Here is a 14,946-nt window from a genome sequence, read left to right on the forward strand (position 1 = left end):
CTTAATGCATAACCACAATCTAAGCACTGATACAAGGTTAATGCTAGAGCAAACAGATAACTGTTGACAGTGATGCAAAAAAAAAAAAAAGACCAAGTGCGTAATAGCTATTACTACACAGTATCTAGAAACAAGTAGGGACATGCATATGCATCACAGGAGGACACTCAAGGCTTGTCTAAAGAAAACATACCAAAAGAACATCTCTTAGCAAGACGTATGGTGAAATTACTATGGTTTTGAGTGGCCTGGAAGTCCTAGGGGGGGTTGGATGAAGAGATTTCTGACCTGCTGATCTTAGTATGTGTTGGCACAAGGTGTCGTTTCAGGAGATGGAGAGTTGTGTTAGTGTGGGGCCCATACTCAGGAAGCAAATGGAGTACCACAGATAGCTGCAGCCTGACATCACTCATAGGCAGAAGAGATGTGGTCGTCAGCTAACACATGGTAAATGGAGAAGAATACAACTAATGCTAGTCTTCATGTTTTTTTAATAGAAAATAGGTCTTGGTAAACAGGTCTTTTATTTCCTCGTTTTATATGATTACACATTAAATTGCCAGACGTATGGGCTTGAGCGGAATAGACTTCCACTAGGTACTTGATTTAGTAAGAGGGAAGAAAGCGAGGACAGCAGAAAATTAATAAAGCACAAACAGATGAAGAACTAAATGAAAAGCAGATCAATTGTCCAAGTAGCACTAACATTTAATGAGGGTGTTTCTGTTGGGGAGCTGCAGGGAGGCTCTTCTGTGTTTTCATCAGCAATCTAGAGAAGTATTATTTCAAACAGCTTTAAAAGACTAAATAAATCACCACCGGCAGCAATTTTAGATGGAGTAAATATTACCAGAGTGATAATGAGGACAAGGCAGTCATAGAGTTATCTGGATTATTTAATAAACTCAGCTCCTTCAAACAAGTTAGTTTTAATAGGGTCAAAAGAAGAAAAAAGTCAGACTTGCAGGATGGAACAACACAGCCTGCAGGGCCAAGGGATGTATCTTAGAAAGCTGTACATGGAGCTGCTCCATGCTTGGAGAAATTCAACGAGAGCTCCTAGTGAGCTAGTGCTGGTACAAAAGGGACCTGATATTCCCATACAGATGTGCAAATAGGAAAGGGGTAGGAAGAAATTCCATTACATTGTTACCCCTTTTATCAGGAAAAAAGGCTGTCCCATGTCCAGTGTTGTTGTCCGCCCCTTAAAAAAGACACTAGGGGATGGGAGACAGCTCAAAAGAGATCCACAACATGAGATGGCAAGTGCAGAAAGTGCTCTCCAACAAAAAGCTTGAAGACTGGTGCCGATGCGCTCAGGAAAGACTGATGTGTTGCATTTTAACCTAATAGTGCCTTTGTATTGCAGCACTCCTGGATGCTCGAACACTGAAGGCAAGGCTCTTTGCCTGGCACCTCCAAATCCCGTACAATGCCCAGAGTTGAAGATGAGGGAGTGGGGCTAATACGGAGGGACCAGGCTGAATCACACAGTGGGTGCTAAGGGGAAGGTAGATGGTCTCATGGTCCCTTCTTTAACCCAAAGAAAGGCTTTCAGAGGGGCAGTTTGTTGAATTACTGACTCCTGTCACTTTTTTCTCTGGAGTTTTTTTTGCATCAATTCCCCACATCTATTTTTCCTACCTTGAAAAATTATTTTTAAAGGGTTTGTTTTGAGAAACTTGAATTAGCTCTTTGGAGTCACTTGTAAACAGGAACATAAAAGTGTTCCTGTCTGCCTCTGGTAAATCTCATTAATTTTATCAAAGGAATTTGTGTTCCCCTGCTATGTAAAAGCCCAGTTTATGATGGAAAAGTATATATCACCTGCCTGCTGTGATTCTTGCGAAGTAATAAACTCCTCAAGGTCGATTAGTAAGCTGATAAAATGGGTATAGTTATCACATCTTCCAGTGCAGTTGTATTAGTTGCCAATTTCTTTTGTTTTGGTTGTTGTGCTTGTTTGGGTTTTTTTCTTCATAAATAAACTGATGGTGGTGACTTTCTTTTATATGTTTTCTCCGCAGCCATCTCATTTTTAAGGGTCCTGTCTTCACACCTCAGCAATGCTTAGTGGTTTGTTGCAGAACTAATTGGATACGGTTACTACTTTAGAAAGTAGGAGGTGGCAGTTCTAGTTGGGAAGATAAATGTTAATTTATAGCACTAACAGATTACAGGCGTCATGTTGTATAGAACATGATAGGCAAAAATAAATACTCTCTCTTGATCCCGAACAGGGAATACTAGTTGAAGACATTAAATAGTACTGGTCCATGCAACAGTTATGTCTCTGCTTTATTTCCTGCCTAAAAAAGCTAAGGGGCAACGTATGCATTTCAGACTACTCACAATCATTAATGATGAAATTAGAAAACAAAAAAACCACAACACACTTTTCTGCTTAGATGCTGCTTTTTAAGCCATTTGATTTAAGAATTCAGCTTATGACTCACTGGTGGGAGGGAATAAACCCTAAACGCTTTCAAAAAGACATCTACCAATGTAACCTGTGAGAGAAACTGGACTGTTGAAAGCAAAGATACATTACCTTTCTCCTACGTAGAGCTATATTTATGTAATTGCCTCCACCCAGAAGGGATTCTAGCATCCTACTGACATTCCCATATGAGCATCCACACAAAATACGTACATTCAGTATTCAGTTGTCTGTGGACTTTTATTCAGCAGTATGGTATATATATTTTAATCTGTGCAGTAAATTACTTGACATGTTGGTAGTTGGTGTTTAAGACACTTAAAAGTTTAAGGATACGACAATGTTTGATAACAACTGATTCTAGCAGAGATTTCAGATGGCAATTATGTAGATAAAATACATTTTTATTGGGTATATATATTTTTTTTTAGGATTTAGATGACTTTATCTATGATGCGTTTGGATCTATATTCCACTTTGCCTTTAAACAACCGATAGGATGAGAAAAATGGGCTGCCCAGCAATTTGTAGTTACTATTATAGTTTTCTGGGGTTTCTGGAAATCAACAGTTGCAAGCAAAGCGAAAATGGCCTGGGATGATAAAAGTAGAGAATTTCAGGATTAAAATTTCCACGATCATTTTAGCTGGGGTTAATCTTGTACTGTAGGAAATGCCACAACACGATGCTAAAACATGAATATGACTTCTACCAGGTGGGGAAGCTGAGATTCAGCTGATGGGTAGAACAGGTGCCAGTTAAGTCGTGCCAGACTGTTCTGAGGCAACATCAGCATCAATGGGGTTCCTGGACCCCGTGTCCCAGTTAGATTTCAGTGTCAGTAGTAACAGTGTGGTTATCCAGCTGCCTCACGCTACGTGCACAGTCCTTCCTTTCTTGTCCCAAGTCATTGTGGTGGGTACTGTAGTGAGTACTGTTAAACAGATACTCTGTTGTCCCTCTAGAACTGAAATGTTCCAACGAGGAAGAATAGCTTCCTCGTGAACTTCAGCAGTGTTTGTAAAACAAGAATATTGCACTTGGCTGGTATGAGATCTCTTCATGGAACAGAATGTAAAACTTCAAGATTGTCCTTAAGTCAGGACGAAATAATACAAATGATAATCTATCATCTCACATATCAAAGAGCAAATTCCTTCCTACCAATAAAGCTTCAAAGACAGCTATATTTCAGTGCGTTTACTATACTGGGACAATGGTTGGCAATAGATGACCTACAACTAGCGGGATGCTGTTGCCCAGTCTTTAGAAATCTGTAGGCTCACGTAAAGTAAAAATGCATTTTAGAAAGGTGAATTTGTATTACTGTTCTTTCAGTAATCAAGATGAATTTATGGCGCTAAATATAACAAAAGCCATGATGAGGGGCTATTATATTTAATCTCAGGATTCATAATGCAGGACCGGCAAATGCGTTCAACCTTATAACAGGAAAAAAATATTACCTGAGTGCTTATCAAGATAAACCAAGAGGATGGCGCTGAGTCCAGAACAGAAATTATCCAGACAAGTCATTTCCTGTGTGGTCCTCCCACCCCCCCACACCCACTCACAACTGCTGTCGGTGCACAGAGCTGCTGGAATCATAGAATCACAGAAAGGTTTAGGTTGGAAGGGACCTTAAAGATCATCGAGTTCCAACCGCCCTGACATGGGCAGGGACACCTCCCACTAGACCAGGCTGCTCAAAGATGGAAGAGGAACAGCACCGCATCCCACAGGCTGCAGAGCGGTATGATTCAGTGAACAAAGCCAAGGTTATAACATGAGCAAGCACAAGCAAGAAGCTAAGTAATATTTTTAGTCATGGGTCATGCTAAGGTTTATAACAATGGCATTGAATTTGTACCTGTCCATAGAGAACTTGCAGTTACAAAGAGGAAGAGTTTGGGGAGGGCACCACCAAAATCCGTTTGCTTAAGACCAGAACATCGGCTGTGGTTGAGCAAAAAGCTAATTCTATTTTCTGGGAATGCAGTTCTTAAACAGGCACTGTCAAAATAAAATCACAGGCCATATTCATGAATTAAACTGGCATTGCATTGGGAATTTAGGCCATTTCCTTTCAACAACCAGGGAATTTTGTAATAACTCTAAATTATTCTCTCAGTTGGAAATATTTAAAAATATTTTTATGTGTCCTTTTTTACTTTTAACGGCTTAGCAATGCTATGTTCTTGCTGGTGTCACCTCCCATTTCCAACACACAAGTACAACACAAAAAAAGGAATTTGAAATGTTCTTATTAAAAAAAAAAAAGAGGCTGTTGTCTTTGCAAGTGATCATCACAAGTCTTCCTCCCTCAAAAAACCCCATTGTACCTACTATCCACATAGTAGAATGGAAGACATCTACACAGAATAACTAACTGAGAGGAGCTTCTGCTCAGACTCTGAATTTGGAAGCTAGGGCCAGAGGAGTCAATAGGCGAGTGAGGGCTATTCTAATTAAAACATATAGCAGACATTTCTTGGATGAGATTTGCCTGTTCAGATAAAGGCTGCACTGGGAGACAGGTAGCGAGGCCCTTACCTGTGGAAGATCTAAGGGGCTTAGGGTTGATTAGTATTCAGGTGATCTTGGTTCCTGCTTTGATGTCTGTTCTTATTTATCCCTACCAGCTCTTTGCCATCACAGGTGGGAGAAGAGCACAGCTGGGCAAAGTCATTCCTGGTGATTTGGCACAGACGGGTTTTCTTTCTGCTCACAAATTATCTGCGAGTAGGTTATGCACTTGCAGACTTGTTTGCTACTCTAAATTATTCACTGTAACAGTTTGTAAGCCAATTTTGGATACTGAGAAGCAGGTAAACAATTCATGGCAACCGCAGTTCAATAATTTATTAGCCAGGCTGCATGCTAGGTGCCCTCAGCTGTGGGCTTCTCTTTGTGTTCTCTGGCTCGGGGGTGCCGTCTTCACCTAGAGGAAACTTCCACAACAGCTGCATCAATATGATTTTAAAAGGTTAGTAATGAATGCTTATAGATTTACTCATGTGGTTTTATCATCTGATCTGTGACTTTTGTTGTACCCTTTAACTTAATGTTACTCTTGCCTGTATTAAGTAACTGCTTGGCAAGTTGTTCTAGGAAAGACATCTACGGACTTGAACATTGCAAGTACATTGAACTATCTCCATTTTCATTTTAATAACAGTTTGCGGTTTCTTGTGGTACTGTATGCACTGAGCTTTTAAAGTAACTTACATAATGTGTGCAGTTGAAAGGCAGAAAATAGAAAATGGTCCCAACACAAACATTTTGGGAGTCACAGAGAGCAGATCTACCCTTTTCCTGCACGTGCTCCTCACCTTCAGAAACTGCCCTGCTCCCCCACTGCGCTTTCTTCTAACATTTCAGTTTCTACACACTTTGTCTCCATCCTAGTTCTATTCCACAATATCTTTCAAGTGTTTTCCTTCCCTAGTGTTGCTTGAAGGCAAATTCTAAAACTTTATATCCCTCTGAGTTCTTTGACTTTTTCTCCATCCCACGCTCGTTGCTAATGTTTGTTCACTTGCGAAGATCTGGAGTCGGTTCTCTTGCTTTGCTTCAGCAAGCCTGGCCTATGCAGGAACCTTCCTTTTCTCACAGACCCAGAGTATTTCACTAATTATTTGGGGTATTATTACTTTCACATCTACTCTTTTAAAAGTTGTCGTCTGCCTAAAGACTTATGATATAAGTAGCAGAAGTGGTGTAACCCAGGTTTTGGAGAACTTCTTGTGCAAGGTTATGAAAGGCGAGCAAATGGAAGATTCAGACCCTGATTAATCAAGCTCTTCAGACGCTAACAGTGTTGGGCTTTTTAAATTTGAATTTAGTGAAAATTAATACACTATAAGAAATGTGTGGTTTTTATATCTTGTTGTCTTCTTCTAAGGGCTAAGCATTGTGCAGTTGATGCTGGAAAAAGCTACCTTCTGTCTTTGTTTAAAGCACCGAGCGGAACTGACAGACTGTATCTCATTGTGTCCCTAACCCTGGACAGGATATTCCCGAAAAAAGCTGAAGAACCCCCCAATAGTTGGCATGATGTAATACCCAAAGTCTGTAAGGTCCCACCCTAGTACTTAGTAATTTAAATACTACAGTCCTGGTTTAAAATTTAAACTTTAAATTTTCAAAAACTCTTTTGCATGGGTATGATTGTTAATAACAAGAACTCTCGATGTTAGTGTTGTTCATACGCGATCATTTCCTTTGTGCCTCATACTGACTGCTTGATCCCAGCACCTCCTGTTGTGTTGTGTGTGGCAGCGCTGTGACAGTGCAGGACAGCATTCCCTTTCCAGGCAGAAAATAACCACCAGAAATTTTCCAATCAAGCGCCTGTTTGTCACCAGGTATCAATTTTGTCCAGGGTTCCAGATTCACGATGAAAGACAAAAAGGACTACATAAAAAATTATAAATAGCATTCTGCCTGTCCTAGTTCAAGCCACTGGGGAAGAAGAAAGCAATGGCGTAAAAACGACATGCCAGAGCGTAGAGTTCCTCAAGAGTCAGGTTTCTGCCAGGTTTTCAAAGGCTTTAGCCGCTGCAAGTTCGTATCAGTAGTTACAACAAACAGGGCAGACTGGACCCTTCACTGACACAAGCTGGCGTGTCCCCAGCAGAGAAAATGAAGTAGTTCTGCTAAAAGCAGCTGGAGGTCTCTTCTTACTGCGGGACACCACCTTTCCTCCCTCCACCTCTTCTCTTAAGGCCTGTTGCACCTTTCACTGCATTCACCACGGCAGTGGTCACAGTAGTGGAGCTCCCTAATTCATCATTTCAAGGAACGACTCCCACCACCTGAACCAGCTCCCCTTGGGCTCCTTCCTGGGCTTAATGGCAGCCCCCGGGTGCCTCCTGGCTACTGCTATTGCAGCAAAATCCAATTATCCGGGAGAACTTCTGCATTGTGCAGCAGTGCCTCCTCGCTTCGGAGAAGTCGGACGTGATGCTAGTCCAGCTGCACTAAGCATTTTCCTTAGGAAAACACAGCTTTCTGCTCTTCAGGGCATGTGTGGTGGTTGCTGGCTGAGGCTTTCCCTCTATGGCTCCAAGCTCCTTAATGAATCACTGCTTTTTTGGCACTGAAGCAAAATAAACACATCATTTGGGATGCCTTTGCCAAACGCATGAATACTTAGACCAGGTTTTGAATGATAGCAAGCGAAAGGTTTAATGAAATGTGCAGGCTGTGTAGCTAAAAGTTGCAAAAAAGCCAAATAAAGTGAATCTGAAGGTCACAACGGTACCGTTAGTCCAACAGTCATTCACATCTTGTATATTTTCTAGAACACATGGAGGGGGATTACCACTAGTGTGTGGGCTACAGCTCTCACCAGGAAAAACCAGTAACAGAAAGCAGCACAGGGGTGCAGGATCACTCATCAGCATGAGCATGACTGTTAGATCACGGAATCACGGAATCTTCAGAGTTGGAAGGGACCTCTAGAGATCATCTAGTCCAACTGCCCTGCTAGAGCAGGATTGCCTAAAGCACATCCCTCAGGGCTGCATCCAGGCGGGTCTTGAAAATCTCCAGAGAAGGGGACTCCACAACCTCCCTGGGCAGCCTGTTCCAGTGCTCTGTCACCCTCACTGTAAAGAAGTTTTTCCGTGTATTTGAACGGAACTTCCTATGTTCTAGCTTGTGCCCATTGCCCCTTGTCCTGTCGCTGGGAACCATTGAAAAGAGCCTGGCTCCGTCCTCCTTAAACCCACCCTTTAGATACTTGTAAACATTAATCAGGTCCCCCCTCAACCTTCTCTTCTCCAGGCTAAAGAGTCCCAGCTCTTTCAGCCTTTCCTCTTAAGGGAGGTGCTCCAGTCCCATAATCATCTTGGTTGCCCTACGCTGGACTCGCTCCAGTAGTTCCCTGTCCCTCTTGAACTGGGGAGCCCAAAACTGGACACAGTACTCCAGTTGTGGCCTCACCAGTGCAGAGTAGAGGGGGAGAATGACCTCCCTCGACCTACTGGCCACAGTCTTCCCTATGCAGCCCAGGATGCCATTGGCCTTCTTGGCGACAAGGGCACACTGCTGGCTCATGGATAATTTGCTGTCTACCAGGACCCCCAGGTCCTTCTCCTCAGAGCTGCTTCCCAGCATGTCCGCCCCTAACATACACTGGTGTTTGGCATTCTTCCTTCCCAGGTGCAGGACCCTACACTTGCTTTTGTTGAACCTCATTAGGTTCTTCTCTGCCCAGCTCTCCAGCCTGTCCAGGTCACGCTGGATGGCAGCACGGCCCTCTGGAGTGTCGGCCACCCCTCCCAGCTTGGTATCATCAGCAAACTTGCTGAGGATACACTCTGTCCCCTCATCTAGGTCATTAATGAATATATTGAACAAAATTGGTCCAAGTATTGACCCCTGAGGGACACCACTCGTCACAGGCCTCCAACTGGACTCTGTGCCGCTGATCACAACCCTCTGGGTTCTGTCACTCAGCCAGCTCTCGATCCACCTCACTGTCACCTCGTCTAGCCCATACTTCCTCAGCTTCCTAATGAGGATGTTATGGGAGACAGTGTCAAAAGCCTTGCTAAGGTCAAGGTAGATGACATCTACGGCTCTCCCCTCATCCAGTCAACCCGTTATAACATCATAGAAAGCTATCAGATTGGTCAGGCATGATTTGCCCTTGGTAAATCCATGCTGACCACTTCCAATAACTTCCTGTTCCTCTATGTGTTTGGAGACGACATCCAGAATGAGTCGCTCCATTACCTTCCCAGGGACAGAGGTGAGACTAACCGGCCTGTAGTTCCCTGGGTCCTCCTTCTTGCCTTTTTTGAAGATTGGAGTGATGTCAGCCTTCCTCCAGTCCTCAGGCACCTCTCCTGTTCCCCATGACCTTGCAAAGACAATGGAGAGTGGTCTAGCGATAACATCTGCCAGCTCTCTCAGCACTCACGGGTGCATCCCGTCAGGGCCCACCTCTTTCTTGCCTCTTCCCTTCATTAACCGATTCAGCGTAACTACACGTAGCACAGCAGATTTTTACACTGATACTTCCTACTCCACGTAAAGGGGGAACAAAAAGACATCAACAAAAAATTTGGCAGGCACACTGAATGAAGTTTCTCAGTTGCTCGAGCCAGTCGTGTGTACGTACCCTGTTGTGCACTTTGGCTCTTTCAAGAAGTGCCTGAGCCTGTCCATGACTTCCAACACGCTGTTGCTGACTTGAGTGTGAAAGGAGGAAAAAGTTTTGAAAATGTTTGGCACAACAGTTCCTCTAGTTCCTCTCCATTCAATCAGATTTTAGAATGAATTTAAATGTATAGCCAGACTATAATTAGCTCTGAAGGGCAGAAGACCACAGGGGACCGTCTCTTTCCTCTTTAAATGGGCAGCTGTAAAGATGCAATCTTAAATGATCTCCTGAATGCCAGCAAAGTTTGAAACCTGGACCTGTGCCTGATTAACTGCCAAAAATCAGAATAATCTCTGCCTTTGGGCAAATCAAAGCCATTCCCTGCGAAGCTGGTTTACTACAGAAATTTCTAGACCAAAATAGGAGTTTCAGCCTTCAATTTCATCTCCCTCCGTGTTTCTACTACTATGAAAATGGGGACCTTTTTTTTACCCTACAGGGAAAATGCATTTTTTCCACTCTCCCATGACTCGAAAACATCTGAAACGTTCTTCCTCCAAACTTAAGAAAAAGAGGGGGGAAAAACTTCACCTTTTGGCAAAGATACAGAATGGAAATTTTTGACTCAAAAGAGGATTTTCGAAATAAAATAAAGTATAAGAAGCATGTGAAAACGAGGGGTTATAATGGAAACTATTTTCTTAGCCAGCTCTAAAGTAAGCACTGCTGTTCCAGAGACACATGGTACTGATGCAAACATTGGTTTGAGGCCAAAACCCCTAGCATGCTGGTGGAATCCGGAAGCACTACAATATTAAATACACCTCAAAATACATGTCAGACATCTCCCCGTGTCTGTTCCACTTACTCTGCACAGCATGACACTATACACTTAATTCATCAGTGTCCGAAGAGTAACAGAATAAGGGGCCAGCGGCGGAGGTGCTCTCCTTGCCTTGGGTCGGATTCTTTCCCTGAATGGTCTTCAGCAAGACCGGGCTTATTATTCCCATTGTGCAAATATTGAGCCAATATCCACTTTCCATCCGCAGCACTTATACAAGCATCTATTGTTACAGCGTGTGAGCACCCCTCACTGGTCCTCGGGAAGTGTTATTATCCCCAAGGTAGGATTTCCACACTTCGTCTGGAGTGATGGGGGAGGGAGGGTGCTATGAAAGGCGCGCAGGCATCCTGCTCAGCTGCAGTCTCCTCGCTGGCAGACTCTTGCTGCCGTCTTTGGTCTGCTTCTTCCAGCTGCTCCAAGGCCTGGGCAGTTTTCTATCATGGAAAACTCCCTTTTTGCGCCTACTACGACTACAGCTATGGTGCTTGGCCGGCACCTTTGCTGATTCATTAGAAAAACACACAACCGGTTACAAGTGTCCTCATCAAGGGTGTAAAATCAAACTTCCGCTTCTGTGCAGCCTGATTTTTCTGTGGATTTGAGGCTTTTGATCACAGTTCTTGCCTCGCAATAAAATGCAAACACTGACTGAAATTATTCCCAGGAGCAAGGCTGGTGGAGTGTCCCCCTCTGCCATGTGAATTCTCCAGAGGTTTGACAGGGGAACAGCTCTGTTGGGAACCATCTGGCTGCCGGCTCTGTTGAGGCCGGTCTGGCCGCAGATACCCACGAGCAGTTGCAGAGCACTGACTCAGGCTGGCTCACCTCTGCCAGGTCTGGTGCCAGCTCCCGACAGGGCTCAAGAGCTGTCATTAGAGGCCACTGTAGTAGAGCACTATCGTACAGGCCCGCTTCCCTCGGGAAGGTAGAGCAAAACCTCTGGCTTGGCGCCTCCAAGAACATGTCACCTCCCCAGGTCATCAGGGAGTGGGGAGGTGGGGACAGAAGAGAAAAAGTCTCCCCCTGGGTCTCCATGCACTAGACCAACCAGCTTTTTCCTCCCAGAAATGTACCACAGGGGCAGCGTGGCATGGATCAGCTTTGTGGAGCTCACCCAAGCTGCGGCTCCTTGTAAGGGCCAGTGGGTCAGTCAGGTGGTGGGGTCCGTGGGACTCACAAACAGCTGCCATGGGCAAGCAAACGGGGCTGGCAAGGCACGCATCCTGCTCTGCCAGGGAAGAGGAGCCAGACAAGAGGGTCACAAAAGCTCATGAACACGGATGGGTTTAGTGGATGTTGACTGTGGTGACTGGGACCTGTGCTTTGGATGTTGTATTGAAAAGGTGTGGCTGGTTCAAAGATACAAGTAGATCCAATTTCATGCTTATGTACACGCCAACCACCTTCCTCCCTCTCCCCTTCACCCCGAAGTTGTTTGGGGGCTTTGTTTTGAACCTTCAGAATCAGGCATGGTCTTTCATTCTCCAAACTGGGTGTAGCTTTCTTCTTAACAGGTTTTACACGCCATCCTTTTCTAAAGCCATCCTTGATGTTGGAAAACATATCACCCTGGTTTAACTTTCATCTTACTGAGTGCACTGTGGATGGGGAGGGTTATAAAGCGTCGGGTTTTGCACCCTTGCCAACGTGCTGTAGGGGAATTCTGATCTAGTAACCTGCTAACACCTCCCTGGAGAAGGCTGTTTCGAATGAGGCAGAAAGCCTGGTGAGATTTACCTCCAGCTCCTCCCATATGCACGGCATTTGTTCTCTACATGGTGATTGTTTAAATTGAGTGTAAATCAGTGGGTCTGATTTTGCTTTTTAAATTCCCGTGTGTCATTTGTTTCCTTGCTGGTGGCCAAGGGAACCGGCATGCTTTAGCTACACTAGTCCTGGGTTGGTTTTTTTGTGCTGATCGTGTTTAGCTCAGGTTCATTCAGTTGCAAAACCCACACATAAGGAAACTAAAACAATTATATGAACTAAAACAGGAATGCCTTATCGTTCTTGTGAAAAGTGCTTTTACCAAGACTAAACATCAATATTGCTCTTTCTCCTGACTACCTGCTTAATATAGCAGATCATTAATGCAGCACATTTAGTTGGTTAAAATGAACAAATTTCATTAAATTAAAATTCAACAGCATTAAAGCCAGATGGGCTGCAGGGCGGGGGGGGGGGGGGGGAAATACAGAGGCTTTTAAAGCTAATGTAAATGTAGTAATATTGTTTTCAGCTACAATCCAATTAGATTGGGCTGACAGAAGCTTCCACAGAAACGTCCAGGAAGATAACTTGTCTGTAAGGAAAATCCATTAAAAATAAATAGTACTTCAGATATTTTCATGGTTCTGTGGCTCACTGAATTACATTCCTGTATAGAAGCCACAAAGCTGATGTGGGAGAGCCAGTAATAAGACCTTTACTGGTATGTTACTTACTGGGAGAAAAATGACTTAATTTTACAGTGTTTATTCTAAGTATTTGACTGTAGAAAAAAAAAAAAAAGACCCAAAAGGACCCATTCCCAAAGGCAGAAAATACACATTTCCAAAAACATGACCTGCCCAGGGAGCCCTCATTGCCTCCCTCCTCAGTCGCCAGCATCATGGGGAGCCAGGCTGCAATGCTAAGCACCCTCTGAAACCCTGGATGGGTGCAAGGAGCAGCCCCATGCCATGCAGGAGTGCCTCCATGAGCACTGCAAATAGCATCCACTGGGTTCTCTGGCTGCAGCACAGATACCTTTGGTTGTGGGGTACGATCCACAAAATACAGCTTGGCATTATGCTCCAGGGTTTTCTGTAAAGCCGCTTAGAGAACTGTGCTATCAGGGGTAGGACTTTCCTCTCGCTGGGGTATGTAAATGCTGGCCTTCTTATCTGGTAGGTCTTAATGGTTTTAAGAAGATAAGAAAAAGATAACCTACGTAAGACACCCAAACCCACTCCATTTCTCTTTTTAAACAGTTATGCTTTCCAGATAAACTGAGACAGTTCCTTGCACGTTAGCTGTTTACCACAGTAAGTAGTTGTTTTCTCCCCAAACAGTAAACAAAAGTCTACATAAAGTCTCGCCTACACACATGATGTAGCAGGAGGGGGGTGGGGGTGTTCTTAAGCACTCTCAAGCACAGATCCCACTCACTTAAACTCCTAAAATACAACACAAGATATCAAAGTCTTCGTTTTCCCATGAACTGCACAGTAAATATGAGACGCAACCTTGATTCACACATGGTGATAAAACCCAGTGCCTGTAAATTTATGAATGTAGCTGGCAGTCATTAAGTACATTATGCGGAGGTCAGGTTGATGGTCTCTTATTTGTTTATTCCTCTTATTTAATGATCCATTGCTGGAGACGTGCCGAAAACTTTCAGAATGCTTTACAATGTGTTTATGCGACTGAGAAGGGTGTCCTGTGCTTTTCATCCCCATTATCCTGACACGCTGAACATAAATCAGAGAGCAGTATGCAGAATTAGCTTTTGAGGAAAGCACACAGCAGCTCTTTTTTATTTTTCCCAATGTATACAGAGAAAATACTTGTTCCTTTCTGAAGTAGCCCTTAGCAGAGATCACCTTTTGGTTAAGGGATGAAACAGGGCCACCATCATTTTGCGCAGCTGAATTCCACAAAAGCCACATGACTCAGCACGGGACATTACACCTGGATCCAGGCAGACTTCCATTCGATTCCAGACAAAGCGTAGTTAAAATCACATTATGTTGTCAGAGGTCAGATCCCCGCAGCTCAAGCTAATCAAAGTTAATTTTTTCAAAGGTACAGAGACTTAACCCTTGCTCAGCACTCTACTAACTTGAGGTCTCACGAGGCAGGGCGTGTCTATGGAAAAGGGATGGATCAGTTTAAGTAAAATTGTTTATAAACTCAGACTTTTAGACTCATGCATATCCATGTATAGATATGCTAAACTGATGCAAGTCAGTTGAATGTTGGCCCAGGTAAAAAAGGTACAAATTTTCTTGTATGGCCAACACCATTGAAAAATTTCTTGGTGCACAGATGTTTGTATTAAAACATCCTACTAATCCTATAAAATTTTTAGAAGTCTGACCAGGAGTTACAGCAGAGAGACCTGGCGCAGTTCAAATCCACGGGCTCAAAAAGGTATAGAAAGGAAGACATATCTGTGAGATCTGTTTATCAGTCTAATAGAAAGAAAATTAAATATCTGAATTTTAATGTATTCTGTTATTAAACCAGTTGGTGAAAAATTACGGTGCAGGCCACCTACATAAATCGGGCCCTTGCTTATCATATGATAAATATTAGGTGATTTTATAAATAATTTTCCCCATCAAGTTGACTAAGCAAATACAAGGTAACTGGATCCAAAAGCCACAAGGCATTTTTTGATGGTATAAGTTGTCTGGTAACAGTGGTTAACTAATGGACCATTACATCTTATTAAGAAAAATCCATACCCTTTCTGAAGTTATTTTAGGCTGGTCTTTCTGTTAATTTTTACACTGAATGTAATTTGCCTGACTGCAAGGGCCTTTCTGACTGCAAACC

The 14,946-nt window shown here is 43.4% G+C and overlaps 1 protein-coding gene across 3 annotated transcripts in view; it reads right to left on the reverse strand.

Annotated features, from left to right (window-relative positions):
- PHACTR2 (phosphatase and actin regulator 2) overlaps nt 1-14,946 on the reverse strand; it is a 141,546-nt gene that overhangs the window by 79,143 nt on the left and 47,457 nt on the right. The gene's annotated exons all lie outside the window — the stretch shown is intronic.

This window comes from Rissa tridactyla, chromosome 3, assembly GCF_028500815.1.
Source record: "Rissa tridactyla isolate bRisTri1 chromosome 3, bRisTri1.patW.cur.20221130, whole genome shotgun sequence".
NCBI lineage: Eukaryota > Metazoa > Chordata > Aves > Charadriiformes > Laridae > Rissa > Rissa tridactyla.